Source organism: Ochotona princeps, chromosome 23 (genome assembly GCF_030435755.1).
Source record: "Ochotona princeps isolate mOchPri1 chromosome 23, mOchPri1.hap1, whole genome shotgun sequence".
NCBI classification, from domain to species: Eukaryota; Metazoa; Chordata; class Mammalia; order Lagomorpha; family Ochotonidae; genus Ochotona; species Ochotona princeps.
In genome coordinates, this window is record NC_080854.1 from 3,510,134 (window position 1) to 3,525,813 (window position 15,680).

Genomic DNA, 15,680 nt, shown 5'->3' on the forward strand with positions numbered 1-15,680 from the left:
TGTCTGGGACTCAGCTAGCAGCATGTCAGCATCTCAGACACTGACTTACCATGCTGTGCTACAACATCAGTTCAGGTTACCGTATTTTTGCCTTAACTTTTTTCATCCAGGGTTGGGCAGGTTAGGCCTCCCACTGTAGCATTGAGGTCCAGTAGGGGTGCCAATTAGAGTCCAGACTATTCCAATTCTGACCTACCTTCCTTCTTGAAAAGCAGTAGATGATGGCCCAAGTACCTGGGCCCCTGCACTCCCAGGGGAGACCCAAAAGAAGCACCTGGCTTGTGGCTTCAGACTGGTCCAGCTCTGACTATTCTGGCCATTTGAGGAGTAAACCAACAAGTGTCTCTCCTCGCTCTGCTGTAACTTGCCTTCCAAAAAATAATGCAAAAAATTTTGTTTAAATTATGCATCTAAATGATCTCTGTCATACTCAATTTCCCAAGCTTTGAGCTCTCAGTCCAAAGAAATATTTTTTCTTTAACATATATTTGTTTTTTCTTGAGAAAAAATAATAATTATCTGACCTGCTGCCCCCGTCACTAGAGAGAGAGAGAGAGAGGGAGACAGAGAGAGAGAGAGGGAGAGAGACAGAGAGAGAGACAGAGAGAAGGAGGCAGGGAGAGACGGTCAGCACTGCTCCAATTCCTCAGGCCACTCAATGACATCCAAAGGACTGTCTTCCATTCACAAAACACTTACCTGCTCTTTCTAGAATTAGCCAGGGCCTTTGTTGTGGAATTGTAGATTATTTGAAGCTAAGCAAACATAGGTTAAAGAGATGATACTCTGAAGACAAGGAGAGGTGTGTTAAATATGCATTTCTCAAAGTTGTGCTGTGTTAATTAAACCTCTCCTAGAAAGCCAGGCTGTTGCAAGAAATGCAAAACTTATACTCCCTGATCCCCACTTTTTCTAAAAAAAGATTCATTTAGAAAATACTTTCATATTTTTAGTGAATTGCTAAGGTTATCAATTATTACCTTAAAGGTTACTTGTAGGATTTCACATTAGAAGGACCTGGTGTGATAACGTAGTGGTTAAAGTCCTCGCCTTGCACGCACCAGGATCCCATATGGGCACTGGTTCTAATCCCAGAGGTCCCGCTTCCCATCCAGCTCCCTGCTTGTGGCCTGGGAAAGCAGTTGAGGATGGCCCAAAGCCTTGGGACCCTGCACCTGCGTGGGAGACCTGGAAGAGCTCCTGGCTCCTGGCTTCGGATTGGCTCAGCTCCAGCCGTTGAGGCGGCTTGGGGAGTGAACCATCGGACAGAAGATCTTCCTCTCTGTCTCTCCTCCTCTCTGTATATCCACCTTTCCAATAAAAATAATAAATCTTAAAGAAAAGAATTCCACATTAGAAAAAGATACAGAACTCCAAAACCACCAGTGCTTTTCTCTGACACTGAAATGAAATAGATTTGACCAGTAGGAAACTCAGTTAAATTTAGATCTCAATTACATTACTAATCTTGCTAAAATGTCCCACATAAAGAAAGTTTGAGTTCTTAATTATCTTTATTTCAATTAATTTGTCATGTCTATTTATATTGTAAGCCAATTCAGATCTTTTTTTTTTTTTTCTCAAAGCATTCAGGCACAAATCGTAACATCCCAATCCACTGTGCTGCTGTGTATCCAGTGTTGTGGCAGCAGCTGCTCTCATCACCAAGTCATCCTGGCCCCATGGGCACTTCTGTGTGTCAAGTGTGCACCTTTGAGGCACTGTAAGAATTAGTCCCTTACACCTAGCCACTCAGAAGTAATGAAGTATTATGTCCAATCCAAACAGAATTTTCTGCCTGGGAAGTTAAACTTAGTGAGGCTTGTATTCTTCTACTAATGACTTCTAGATATGAAAGTTGTACATCATCACGGTACTGACAATGATATCCCCTTAGCAAATGAAAGATGCTCACATTCAGGACCATTCCCCACTACTCAGTCACAGGAGTAACAGGTGTCTGCACTCACAGGCTGCTGGCCATGCTGCGTCACATGTATTCTACACATACATTCACAGCCTAAATAACATGTGTTACATGACCGGCAGAGGTGTATTACTTCTCAGAAAGCACACAGACATACTCCAGAAATTTCTGCAGAGAACCTGCCGGATGGTCTAATTATTGCCAGAAAGTTCAGTATCTCTGGCTTGTGGGAAGATCTCCAAAATGAGTTCGCTTGGTCTCTTGACTGTTAACATGTGCTAACAACCTGCACTCTCTTGCATGGCCAGTGTTGTTCAGCAGCCCAATCAGCAGACCAACGTGTCTCTGTCTCCATACCAAAGGACCCTTCCCCAGCTTATGGGCATGCTTGGGGGACTTCATGATATGTGCTCCCAATGGCATTAGCGCCACTCAGAACTTTCTCCAAATCAGAACACTACATTTACTCCACAGTTAACTGGAATCAAAGAAATTTCAGCCCCAGCCCCAGCTCATCCCTGTTCTCTGAAACCATCTGTTTACCTTGCTTTCAGATCTAAACCACAGGACCACAGAGCTAAGTGAACTTGGCTGAGTGAGGCCACTTAGCATCTTTGCCGAGAGGCCCCTACCCTTCAACCACGTCAGACATGAAGTCCTGGCCTTCACCCAAGCTGTATCCAGCAGCGGGTTGGGTCTTGCTACTTGGCTGCAATCCGTCATTTTCTGATGTGATGTTACTAAACATTGCTAATAATGAAACTGTTAGTTCCCAAACTGCCTCTACATCCCTACTCCTGCATTAGATCTCCCAGTTCTCCCAGTCCATGCAATGCCTTCCAACGGATGCAGTGCCCTTTCTTAACATCTGTCGTAGATTCCCTTTCCCCTCCTAATGCTGCCTTTCAAGGTTGGCTCATTTTCTTCCTTCTCTGCGCTTGCTGCTCTATTTCTCTCCTCTATTCATACTGTGTTTCCTAGCCCAGAACTCTTCCTCTGTGTAACTCTCCTCACAAAGCTCACACAAGTCATACTGAAAAATTAAAACCCAAGGTTGGCTTGTGAGATATTCCATACACTCTATTTCCAATCATAATCCAAATCCTGCTTCCTTGGAAGCCTACGCTGAGCCACCCCCTTGCTTTGTACAGCTCTCAAGCAAGCCGGCACATCCCTGTTCCTAGACACTTCTCCTTCATCCCTCCCTCTCCTGCTCCTCTGTTCTTCCCCAACGACCTACTCTCCTTTCAATGACTTAGCCCTAAGCAACCTTCACCATCAGCTTTCCATCCTGCTATAAAACTCCCCTATTCTCTGTACTAAACACATGGTGCTTACGACATAACTCTGGGCATTTCATTTTTCAGGCATTTAGGCTTAACAAAGCCATCACTTAAAGTCAAAATAAGCTCCTATCAAACAAGAACACCTCCTCTTGGAACCTCTCCCATGGCAAGAGGTGATTGATCGTGTAGAGTCAAGTGTATTTACTGATTGAGATCCTACAACTCAGAAGTACTTTTAAGGACTGATTTTATTTTTTAAGAGTAGAAATTAGAATGGGATCATTTTAGGTGTTCAGTTCCTTAAGTAAAATATTCTCATTACCGCAACCCACCCAGCTGCCACCTAGCCACAGAAGCTCTTAACTATGACTTCTTGAGGGAAAAAGAAACAGTAGAGATCATCTTCATAACTGGAATGATTATTTCTGATGTTAGTGCTGTGTTAACATGTTTGTAATAGTTTCAAAGCATATTCTTTCCCATATTCAGCCACAGCCAAACTTGAAAATGCATGCCTACAACAAAACTTACCCACGTGATTTTAGAATAATATTAACTGGGCCTGGAGAGGTGGCTCAACTGGCTAACTCTTTCCCTTCAAGTGTCAGGATTTCATATGGGCACCAGATCATATCCTAGCTACTCCACTTCCCATCCAGCTCCCTGCTTGTGGCCTGGGAAAGCAGTGGAGGACGGCCCAAAGCTTTGGGACCCTGCACCCATGTGGGTAGACCCAGAAGAGGTTCCAGGTTCCCGGCTTTGGATCGGCGCAACACCGGCCCGTTGTGGTCACTTGGGGAGTGAATCATCGGACGGAAGATCTTCCTCTCTGTCTCTCCTCTCTGTATATCTGACCTTGCAATAAAAACAAATAAAGTTCCAAAGAAGCATAAAAGAGAAATGAAATGCCTTGGATAAGCATAGGGCTCAAAGTCCTGAGTTTTGGTCATCCACAGTCCCTATTTACTGAACATGACATCAAAATGCACATCATATGACACAGGGCAGGCAGGTGTTCAGTACAGTGGTTACTGTGCTGATGGGGACATCAACGTCCTCTACCAGAGGCCCAGGGTTTGCTTCCTGTCTCCATTCTTTATTCCATTTTTCTTCTAATGTGTACCCTGCAAGGCAACAGCTGATAGCTTAAGTACTTGGGCCCCTACCATCCATGTTGGAGATCTAGGTTGAACTTTCAGCTCCTTGATTTGAGTCGGAACAGTCATGCCTGTCGCAGGTGTTTAGGGAGTGAATCTGAAGATGGGTGATCTGTCTTAACTTTTCAAAGAGAAAAAAAATACATTTATTAGGCAAAAATGACAAAATAATCAAACCCATTTTCCGCATGGTCTCTGTGTGTCAGACCTCCAGCAGGGAGGGCCAGTGTTGTGGAGCAGTGGATCAAGTCACTGCCTGTGCTGCCAGCATCCCATAGAGGAACTGGCTTGAGTTCCTGCTGCTCACTTTCAATCCAGGTCCCTATTAATGTCTTGGGAGAAGCAGCAAAAAATGAGCCATATACTCCGGTCTTGCGACTCATGTCAGAGACCCAGAAGCTCCTGCCTCCTGGTTTTGGCCTCACCCAAACTCAGCCTTTGCCATCATCTGAGTAGCATAGTGGACCACTGGATATCTGGAAGACTTCTCTCTAATGACCAATCTCTCCTTCTCTTCCTCTCTGCATACCCACAATACTTACACACACGCTCATGAACTCTGGCTTTCAGATAAATAAGTAAATCTTAAAAAAAAGACTCCAGCTGCTTCTCTCATATTTGGAACATAATGATCACATTAGAGCCTTTTGGAAAATCCAAGATAAAATGGGGCCAGGCGAGGTGGCTCTGTGGCTGAACCCTTGCTTGCAACCATCGGGATCCCATATGGGCATTGGTTTGTGTCCCAGCTGTTCCACTTTCTTTTTAGCCCCTACTTGGGGTCTGGGAAAGCAGAGTGGATGGATCAAAGCCTTGGGATCCTGTACCCACGTGGGAGACCTGGAAGAAGCTCCTGGCTCCTGGCTTCAGATTAGCTTAGCTCCGGCCACTGAAGCCATTTGGGGGGTAAACCAGCAGATGGAAGATCTTTGTCTCATTTTCTCTGTAAATCTGCCTTTCCAATAAAAACAAAATAAATCTTTTTTAAAAATACCAAAATGAACCACATCTGGAAAGGGCCTTTTTACAAGTCAAGCAACATCTACAGGTTTCAGAGGTTCAGATATGTAATATTTGGGACGACCATTCAGTCGATTGAATACATCCACTGCATTAAGTGTTGGTGCACAGTTTCCAGGACCCTCTCCTTCTCTTTTTTAAATTCTTATATACTCAGCTAGAAACTTCTCTGAAGGTAAGAACTAACTCTGACTTCATAAGGCCTACTCGTTTTTGTTCATTTAGAAAAAGAAAAGACTTTTTATTCTACTCCATTTTAAATTCCCACCATTAGACTCCGTGCAATAATAGTAATAATAATCTCAGCATGTTCAAGCGTCTCATTTTTATTTCTAAAATAACCAGACCTTCTGTTCAGAGAAGATGGAAATGGTGAGAATGCTTCATAAATGCTTCACTGTCACATGTCAAGGACCGTACCATGAGTGTCTGGTAGTGCAGTGTTATAGCTCTGAATATCACTAGGATCAAAACACAAGAGAATTACCAGAGACAAAATTGTATTGAACTCCAGAACAACTGTGAACATCAAGCTGTTGGTTTGATACTTCCCAATGTCAAGAAAGAAAAAGGCAATGGCCAACCTAGAAGAAGTTGGTGTAGGCTCTGAACAGGGTGAATTCATTGCATGATTCCTGACAGTGTACTGTGTACCAGGTATTGAAGACCAAGTGGTAAACAAAAAGGCAAATCTCTGTCAATGGGGCAATTATAGTCTAGTTGGCTAAGATATCAAGGAAACTGAAAATAAACAAATATGTATTAGGTGGGGTTGTGCAAGACAGGAATTATGATACAGGGGAGGAGAAGGGTGGGGGTGATGCTCTCATGGGCTTGCTTGGGTAGGCCTGTACGTCACAACCACATTTAGCGCAGACAGTAAGAAGTGGGGCAGAGAACTATTTGGTCCCCTGTGGGTGTTCCTCTAAGTGTTCGAGACAACTAGAGCATCTTGCTGTGCCAAAAGGTGAGGAAGTACTCAATGACAAACAGGTCGTGCCAAATGGACCCAGGAGGCAGACTGAAAGGCTGAATTTCAGGTCAACATGTCCAACAAAAAAGAGCAGTGACAGTCATGGATTCTTACATACCTATTTTATTCTTTACTTCAGCTAATAACACAATGAGAAAATCGTAACAAACACCAGTGCCGTTAACTGACTGAAGCAAGGTCATCAGTGAATGTAAAAATCAGGGGGTGAAAAAACTTTGATCAGGAAAGGATTTTCACAGGAACTCGAAAGTGTCACCCTGGAAAGCACTTCGTAGAGCAGAAGTGACATCGCTAGAACAGACGTCAGGTTCTGGGCTTCCTGGTGTGATGTGACAGGGTGGACACAGTCCTCTGCTTTCGTCAAACTCATTCAACCTGACTTTAGAGATGAAAAAATGATGACACAAACCAAGACTGCGGGCAGTCTGCAAGAGGGTTGCTGGTCCTCTTCGGAAATGTCAACGCTCTAAAAAGACAACAGTGATCCAGCCTTATAAATTCGAGGAGACTCGAGAGACATAGCATATTGTTTTTAATGGGGTCCTGGATTAAATAAATCTGCCAAGGATACTTTTTTTGGGGACACCTGGAGAAATTTGACATGGACTGGACAATCGTGAAGTGAAGAGGAATGCATTTGCTTTCAACAGACAGAGATTCAATTATTCAAAGGTCCATGTCTGGATGTTTAAAATATTCTCAGATGGTTCAGCAAAAAAACTGTGTTAAAGATATGTATTGTACATGGCCTAAGAGGAAGAGAGGGATGAAGGGATGGAGGGAAGGTGGGAAGAGAGGAATAGATGGAGGGAGAGATGGATGGATGGATGGAGGGAGGAAGGGATGGAAGCAGGGAGGGAAGGATGAAGGAAGGAAGGGAGGGAGGAAAAACCAAGGGAGGGAGGGAGGGATGGAGGGAGAGTTGGGAAGAGAGAAAACACAAGTGGCAAGTGATAACTGTCATTTGAGATGAACGAGGCTCATGTGTACTGTCCTTTCATCCTGATGGTAGGTTTGGATAAAAAAAAAAGTTCAACGGATACAAGGAAAATGTTCCAGGAATGGGGAGTAGTAGGCCTTAAAACAGGAACATAAAACAATGGTTAAATAAAACCAGAGTGTCTGTGTGGACAGAAGGGCATGGAAGCTAGGCCGCGGGCAACACTGGGGAGCCGCTAAGAGGTTTCGAGGACCACTCTGAGAGGTGGGTGGAGGGCAGAGGCTGCTTGAAGCAGGAGCACAGGCTAGAAGGCTATTCCAACATGTAGGGCTAGGAGGTAGTGACTGAGACTCTGGGTCTGAGCCATGGCCACCACACCACCACAAGGGCCCCGCCCGACCCTCCACATCCTCATATCCATGGGCACACAGCTATATAACTTACAGGGGATGAAAATTAAAGGTCACTTGTGTTTCTGGATCCAACTTAAATTAAGGTTGAGGGGAATTTATAATTTACACAAAGTGGAAAAAAGCAGTTCCAATGCTATAGCTAGAAATCACCTGTTCCCATTACTTTGGATTTTTCCACAGTGGTTTATTAACTGGCACCACTAATGGTTCAGTTGAGCTCATTGTCATGAAAAAAAAAAAAGAAAGAAAGATGAAAAGCTTGGTAAGCCTAAGAATCCATGAGATTCAGTTCATCTCCTTTTCCCAGACCCATGAGTACAGTTCCGGTTTCCTATTTCACCACTGTCAGGTTCAATTAGAATATGCAACAGCCTAGGTACAAAGGGGGAGCTTTGTGGTTCATCCTGAATGCTAGATTTCCAGGAACAGTACAGAGCTAATAATAAAAATAAAACAGAACACTTATCTCAGAGCATTTCACAGATGTTACCTAATTAATTCTCACAACACCTCCAAGAGGTAGGATCATCCACCTTGCTACTGGAGACGTGGGTGTTCTACTTCATTCTGCTGCTCCCAAGACACCCTCTACTTCTCCGTATCATCACTACCCATGCTTTCAAAGAACATCACTTCGAATTCTCCTCTCAACAGACTAGCTGCTGATAGCTTCGCTCACATTTTTAAAATGTAGGAAATGGACTTAGAAACATGATGTGACATGAGTTTTTAGCTAGTCACAATGAAATGTTGTCACAAAATGGAACACAGGATACAGAACATTGGCCCCTTTACCCCAATACTCACAACACACACACACACACACACACACACACACACATGTAATTTGGTCCCTAATAAGATCTAGTCAGTAAGAGATAACTCATTGTCATTTTAATTCCAAAATCAGTCTTCAAAACCTTGGGTAAGTAGTCACAGTTTTTGACCCTGAAAACAGTACATAATAATGAGAATTCCCAAGCTGTACAAGTCAAAGGAATATGCACTAGTAGATGGTAATAGTAGAACACGCACTAGTACATGGTACTAGTAGAATATGCACGAGCAGGTGGTACTAGAATATGCAGTAGTACAAACGCACAGGAGTCTTGCAATAGCGTAGGAGCTCCTTCTGCAAGGCCGCCTAAGGATGCTCCGTGGACACCTGACCAAGAGGACACCAGCAGAGCAGTGGATCTGTCCTGGGGATCCTTCCCACCACAGCTCACCCACCCTATACTGCCCTGTCGTCCTCTGCAGTTCACCAGCCATGGCATCTTCCTTTTTTGCATTCTCCCAAGCAATGAAAATCTCCAGCAGCAGCAGCCCAGTCCAGGTAAGCGGAGGACAGAGACCAACGCGAAGCAATCTACTTACACCTCCTCTACCACCACCCTGTGACGTCTGTCGCTGCTACCAACCACCTCCACCTCTACCAAGCACCACGCCCCCAGGGCAGCAGGGTGGGCACAACCAAGCTTGTGTCTGCAAAGGAGAGCCACGCCCTGTGGTGTATCTGCTTTACACAGACTCAGTCCTACAGAGCGATTCATAAATGAAAAGCCGGGGGTGCATGAGGCAATTCACAAAACCATCACTCAGAAAAGCTCCAATGGCATCTGTAGAGTACAAAGATATGACCATCTGGTCCCAGCTCCTTCGGATTTATTTTTTCAAGGTTCTCCACAAAGTGAAAATGGAAAAAAGAACAAAAAAAGACAAGCAGCCCTACTCATTCTAACAAGTAAGGGAAACCAGAAGGGTTGAGCACTTTCAAAGTCAGCTGACTTTCCCACGCTCATAGGCTTCCCATGGAAAAGAAAAATCACACACCTTGGCTGTGTCCCACAAGTGCTTGTTAGGCTTGATCCTCACCATGGCAACGCATAGAGGGAAAGGGATTGGGCAGCTGTGGATACCCTGCAAATTCAGCAGCAGGGATGCACAAATGGGTTTGCTCTTGGCAAAACTTGACTGGGGCCTTCCCTGCTCAGAAACTGGCTACCTTACCTACATCTGAGGACTTGCTATGTCCCGCTCCTGCCAATGCCAAGCTGTGCTCCTAAACACCTGTTAGCTACTGTTTTTCTGTCCACAGCCAGGTAGGGGCTTCACAGACAGTGAAGGCCCAGAGAGTTCTTGGCTGCTCAAGGCCACAGTACTTGTAGGGCAGCGGAGGGTAAGGACAGTGGCCAAGACTCAGTCACCATATCTCCTAGTCAAGTCACATATTCAAATGCCTCCAGGCTAGAGAGACTATGTGAATGAATGAATGAAGCAATGAAGTTGGCGCCCCAGGGACACAGGGCCACAGTGGCCTCTCACAGGCACAGTGTCAGCAGGAAGAGACACAGACCCACTGAAGGCAAATTTCTGTAAAGCAGCCCCACAGACCAAAATCCGGAATTCTCGTGCTCCTTCAAAACACATTCAAGGACAACAAAAATACCTCCTAAATATTTTGCTTTGTTTTGTTTTTAAAGATCTGTCTGCTGATTCACTCCCCAAGTGGCTGCAATGGCCGGAGCTAAGCCAATCCAAAGCCAGGAGCCAGGAACAACTTCTGGGTCTCCCACACAGGTGCAGGGTCCCATGGCTTAGGGCCCTCGTTGACTGCTTTCCCAGGCCACAAGCAGGGAGCTGGATGGAAAGTGGAGCATCTGGGATTAGAAGTGGTGCCCATCCGCCGGTTCTAATCCCGGCAGCTCCACTTCCCATCCAGCTCCCTGCTTGTGGCCCGGGAAAGCAGTTGAGGACGGCCCAATGCATTGGGACACTGCACCCGTGTGGGAGACCCGGAAGAGGTTCCAGGTTCCTGGCATCGGATCGGCGCGCACCGGCCCGTTGTGGCTCACTTGGGGAGTGAACCATCGGACGGAAGATCTTCCTCTCTGTCTCTCCTCCTCTGTGTATATCTGGCTGTAATAAAATAAATAAATCTCTCTAAAAAAAAAAAAAGAAGTGGTGCCCATATAGGTTCCCAGGGGATGTAAGGCAAGGTCTTCAGCCACTAAACTACCGCACTGGGCCCCACCTAATTCTTCAATATCTAGCAGAGATGCTCTTCAACTTACACCAGAAACATATTGAGGGCAGGTGTTTGTTACCACAGTTAAGGTACCACTGGGGATTCTCTTGTCCTTTATGTGATTGCATGAATTCAAGTCCCAGTTCTGCTCTTGACTTGTTTCCTGCTACTGCAAGCCAGCAGGTGATGGCTCAAGTTCCTGAGTCCTTGTCACCCATGTGGGAGGCCTAGATTGAGTTCCGAGCCCCTGGCATTGGCTTGGCCTGACCCTGACTATTGTGGCAATTTGCGAAGGGAACCAGCATACAGATGATCCTTGCTCTGACTTTCAAAATCAATGTGTTTGGCCAGCAAACACATTGCACATGGCCAGCCTCCTGCACATCCGAGCTCAGCAACACTGTGCACTGTGGGGCGTGGATCCCTTCCCCTCATGACTGTCAGGTTGAGTGGGAGCTGCACTTGCTGTTGCCACACAGCATCATGAGATGGGATCAGCCTGTGTACTGCCAGCCTTGGAGGGGATCCAAATTCAAAGGACAGCTTCTACTAAGCGAGTGCTGCTTCGGCATCTTTGTAAGTGTTGCATACCAGGGCTTGGTACTGGGCAGACGGCAATAAGGGACAATCCTTCACCCCTGGGGGATCATATGCTAACTTCCCCTGTGGTTACATGTCCTCTTTCAGGTGTGTTCTGTCATGACTTTCGGATAGTATTTTTTTTTTTGCCCTCCCCACAGCAAGAGCTCATCATAAAAGCACTTTGGGTTGACCTTTCATTAACCATGCCTTCCCTCTCTGTTCTGGAGCCTCACACTTTCCACAATTGATACCTGATCAGTTTTTACCTGTCGATGGCTCCAATCTACAACATATGGCGGACTCATAATATTCATCATTGCTTCATTCATTAAATCCACACATATCTGTGAAGCTTCTCTGTGTGTGTGCTAGGCACTATTTGTAGGTTCCATGAAAAAAATGTCAGATAGGAATTGTTGTTTTCATGGGGATTACAGCCCAAAACAGCATTCTCTGAAGTTAGCACATGCTCCTATGAGCAACGTGTTCTCAACACAGGGAGATGGAGATCGGAGACATGTAAGAGGCAGAAGGGGAATGTCTTCTGTACTGCTAACCCAAGCAGACCTGACTGTAGAAGCAAAACAGAAGGGGCCCCGGAAATGCAGCAGGTGTCCCACAGACTGTCATCTATGTCCCCACCTAACAAGCGAAACACAGTTGTTGAGTACTAGTAACCAGCCTCCAACTGCTTACTGGGTCCCCCTTGAGGGCAAGGCATCATCGGTGCCATGTGTGAAATGAGGAATCTTGTGACCTAAGCCAAGTAACGATGATGAGCTGGCATAGGTGCCATTAACATCAAAGCTACTGATACCACCTTTGTGCAAACGTCTCCCACCAATACAGCATTCAATTCATTACGTACTTGGGATGGAGGGGATAAAGAATGGCTATGGAAAGTACACACAAACCTCACATAAGATCTTGAAGGTGTGCTCTGTCACATTGTTACCTGATAAATTGACATTTGAAGCACGTATTATAATTTTTCTTGGTGTGAACAAAGTATATAATTTACCTCTTTCTCTGGCCCTGCTGGAAACATTTTTAGAGTATGTCAGAATTTCAGGATGGAATGGCCTTTGGAAATAAAGGGCAAGGCAGTGCCTCTCTCCAGCCCAGCTGCCGTGTGGCCTTCCTGAAATAGACAGCCTGAGAAAGCTACGGTGCAGGTGCATGAAGCTTCCACGAGACACCCTTCCTCTCACCTTGAGCCAAACTCTGCCTTGCTGTACAAGCTCTCACTCCCCTGCTGTCCCAAGCTCAGCTTAAATTCTGCTGAGCCCCTGGGCTGTGTTAGCCAACCTTCTGGGAGCCTGACCTGCAGAAGCACACGGAATCCTGCTGGAGAGGACAGCTGACTCAGGTCTCAGCACAGCCAGGCCACCAGGGATGCAATGCGAAGGGGACAGAATATTCCATCACCATCTTTAGAAACCCTGTATCAACACCTTATGGGGACTAGAACACAGTGCTGCTCACCACACTACCCTCCCCGAGACGCATACTCACTCATGGAGGAACAAAGAGGAAATCCAAACCATTGCAGGCAGTGTATGAAAAACGAAACACCAAACCTCTGTGCATGGATGTGACACAGGCTTTCTCGTTTGTACTAACAGCATGGACATGCTTGGAGTTTTCAGATTCATACAAAGACCATCACTGTGGGGCAAACTCTCAGATGTAATCCATTTCAAGTGCCAATCGGATATCATCACACAGAACTGTCCCAATGTGTTCAAGACAACTACATTATCCCTCCTCTCCAACTCTGCTCTCTTGTCTTTATGTTAATAACAGTAGGAATTCCAGTGCAAATTTTTCACGGAAGATTACCTACCAAACACCTAACATGGACACTTCCCCTTCATCAACTTCTAGGACAAGCATGGCTAACTCTTTACCAAATGTATGTTCCTCCCTGCCCTGGACACAAGGCTTCCTTACCAGTGGGTGTGACTGGGTCAGAATACTACATACTTGGCAGTGCAAGATGAGTGGGATTAAGGTGGTCAGGTTGGGCACTAACCTACGCACTCTCTTCCTATCCATCATGCATGTGTTAAATAAGCCACTGAGTGACTCTATGGAGCAGCCCTTTGGTCTGTGAGTGAAAAATTTGGCTCTGTTGTTTCTGAGCCATTGCACATTATTTTTGTGATTGATTAGTTAGCAGCACTGTATCTATTACACCTTTCATTTCCTATCCAATCATTTATTCACTCTTCAATAAACATCTCTCAAACACTTATTACATTCCATGGCACTGGGGAAATAAAATTTACTAACAAGGAATCACAAGGTCTACCCAAGGTAGATAATTAAAACCCAGTATAAATGATATCACAGCAATGTGTAGATCTTATATGTCAGTCACAATGGAAAGATTTCAAATTTCATTTTGAGTCCTTGGCTAGTTAAGCTAGTTAATCTTTGTGTTAGTATCTGCATATTTAAAAAAAGCAGTATTCCCTTCTGTCTTACAATAATGTCAGGTGGAATAAATTGAATCATTATGAGCACGTGTGTGTGTGTGTAATTCCATGCAAAAGCATATACAAGCATTACATCACACACACATATATTATATATATGTGCATATATATATATCACTGCTTGATTAACAATAAACATTTTGAAATTCTTTATTTCAATTGCCATAACCCAATATCTCTCATTCATGAAGTAATCATACCAACATCCTCACTGGCATTTCTGCGTAAAATGCAATCTAGCCTCAATGCTGGCAAGGGGATATGACTTAAGCCCAAATTCAGGACCGCTATTTCTTTATTTTAAAAAATCTATGACTCGTGAATGCTTACAAACAACAGCCAAAATTGTCTATTTTAGTGTGTACGGCCCTACATAACATGACCCCAAATTAATGGATAAGCCCATTTCCATCTGTACATGAGTTCCCTATTAATCTTTTTCCATTCATTCTATAGTTTAGCAACACACAATTTCTACAATACTCTGTACTTTCTTATCTCCTTACTATTTTCTCTCTGATGTTCCCTCACTCCAGTCCCTCCTGCATTGAACCACAGGATTTCTGGCGATCTAGCTGAAGCGCAAGTAGTTCTATGAAACTCTTCCAACATACTTCTCAGAACTGCCCTGTCTGCAACATAATCACAACGTTTAGTCTTGGCCTCTTTTTTCCTGCACTAGAGCTAACACGTTCATTTGGAATAGCTCATTTTGTTTGGGAAGCAAAACAGAAAGGAAACATGTGTCTTTAATGAAGATATGTTCTACTGGAAATACATAGTTCAGAAGACAGTTCAATTTTGTGTGGTTAGGGCACCAAAAACAGACAAATTACCAGAACAATGGAATTCTCCAGATAGAGAAATAACATTCCTGAGCTTTAAGATCCATTACATTCAGAAGATGCTTTGTAAGAGCTATTATATGGAACTTTCATGCTGAAAGTGACTTTTATAATAACAATAAATATAATCCCATCAGCAGAAGCATAGAGCCAAAGTTCAAAGTTATTAATTCATTTCCCCAGCCAATTCTTCACGGTCACAGTTCAGCCTTACTTTAGAAAAAGGAGAGCAACAAATGTGTTGAATTGTTTCACCAGGATCATCTAAAGCCTGGCAGTTAGTGTTTTTAAGGAACTGGCTGTGAGTTGCAAATTTTTCATTTCTTTGCATATGTAGTAATACAAAGTGTTTATTGATAAGATGATTTAAGTTGTCCTTTCCATCAGCAAAGAGCTGGGTTCTCCTTTCTCACCCAAGATCACAGCTGGGGCTGGCGGGGCTGGGGGAAGCTAGGGACTCACTTCTGATTTCATATGGGAAGCCTGAACAAATCTGTGAATATTGGAATCATGAAAATCTATTAGGGCACAAGTACCATACATATGATGCCAGCAGTATTTTCTGTCATGTAACAAACTATGCTAAAATACAAGATTTCCTCAGGGATATTCCTTTGATAAAAAGAGAACATATTTTAACAGGCCTCTGAATGAGAGGGCATAGACAGATACATGAGAGTTCTAAAAATGGGTCTAGAATCCTTTTAGAACACATATTTTATCCTGTAAATAATGGTGTATGCACTAGGTTGTAGCAACAAATCATGAAACTGTAACATGAACTGGAAGATACTTTCTAGAGACTGTAATAAATTGCACCATTATAAGAGATTGAAGAAAAATGATGGAATTTATCACAGATCACTTTCTAAGAAAGCAACACACACAAAAACATAATATACACACAGAAGTGAAACAGCCAACCATCTCTCACCAATGAAATATTGTTGAGATGTGCTAAGTGGAATAGTACACACTCACTGTGAC

General features: G+C 44.1%; 1 protein-coding gene across 5 annotated transcripts in view; it reads right to left on the reverse strand.

Moving 5' to 3' along the window:
* The window catches only part of MAST4 (microtubule associated serine/threonine kinase family member 4), a 606,692-nt gene that overhangs the window by 197,973 nt on the left and 393,039 nt on the right, over nt 1-15,680 (reverse strand). The window lies entirely within an intron of this gene.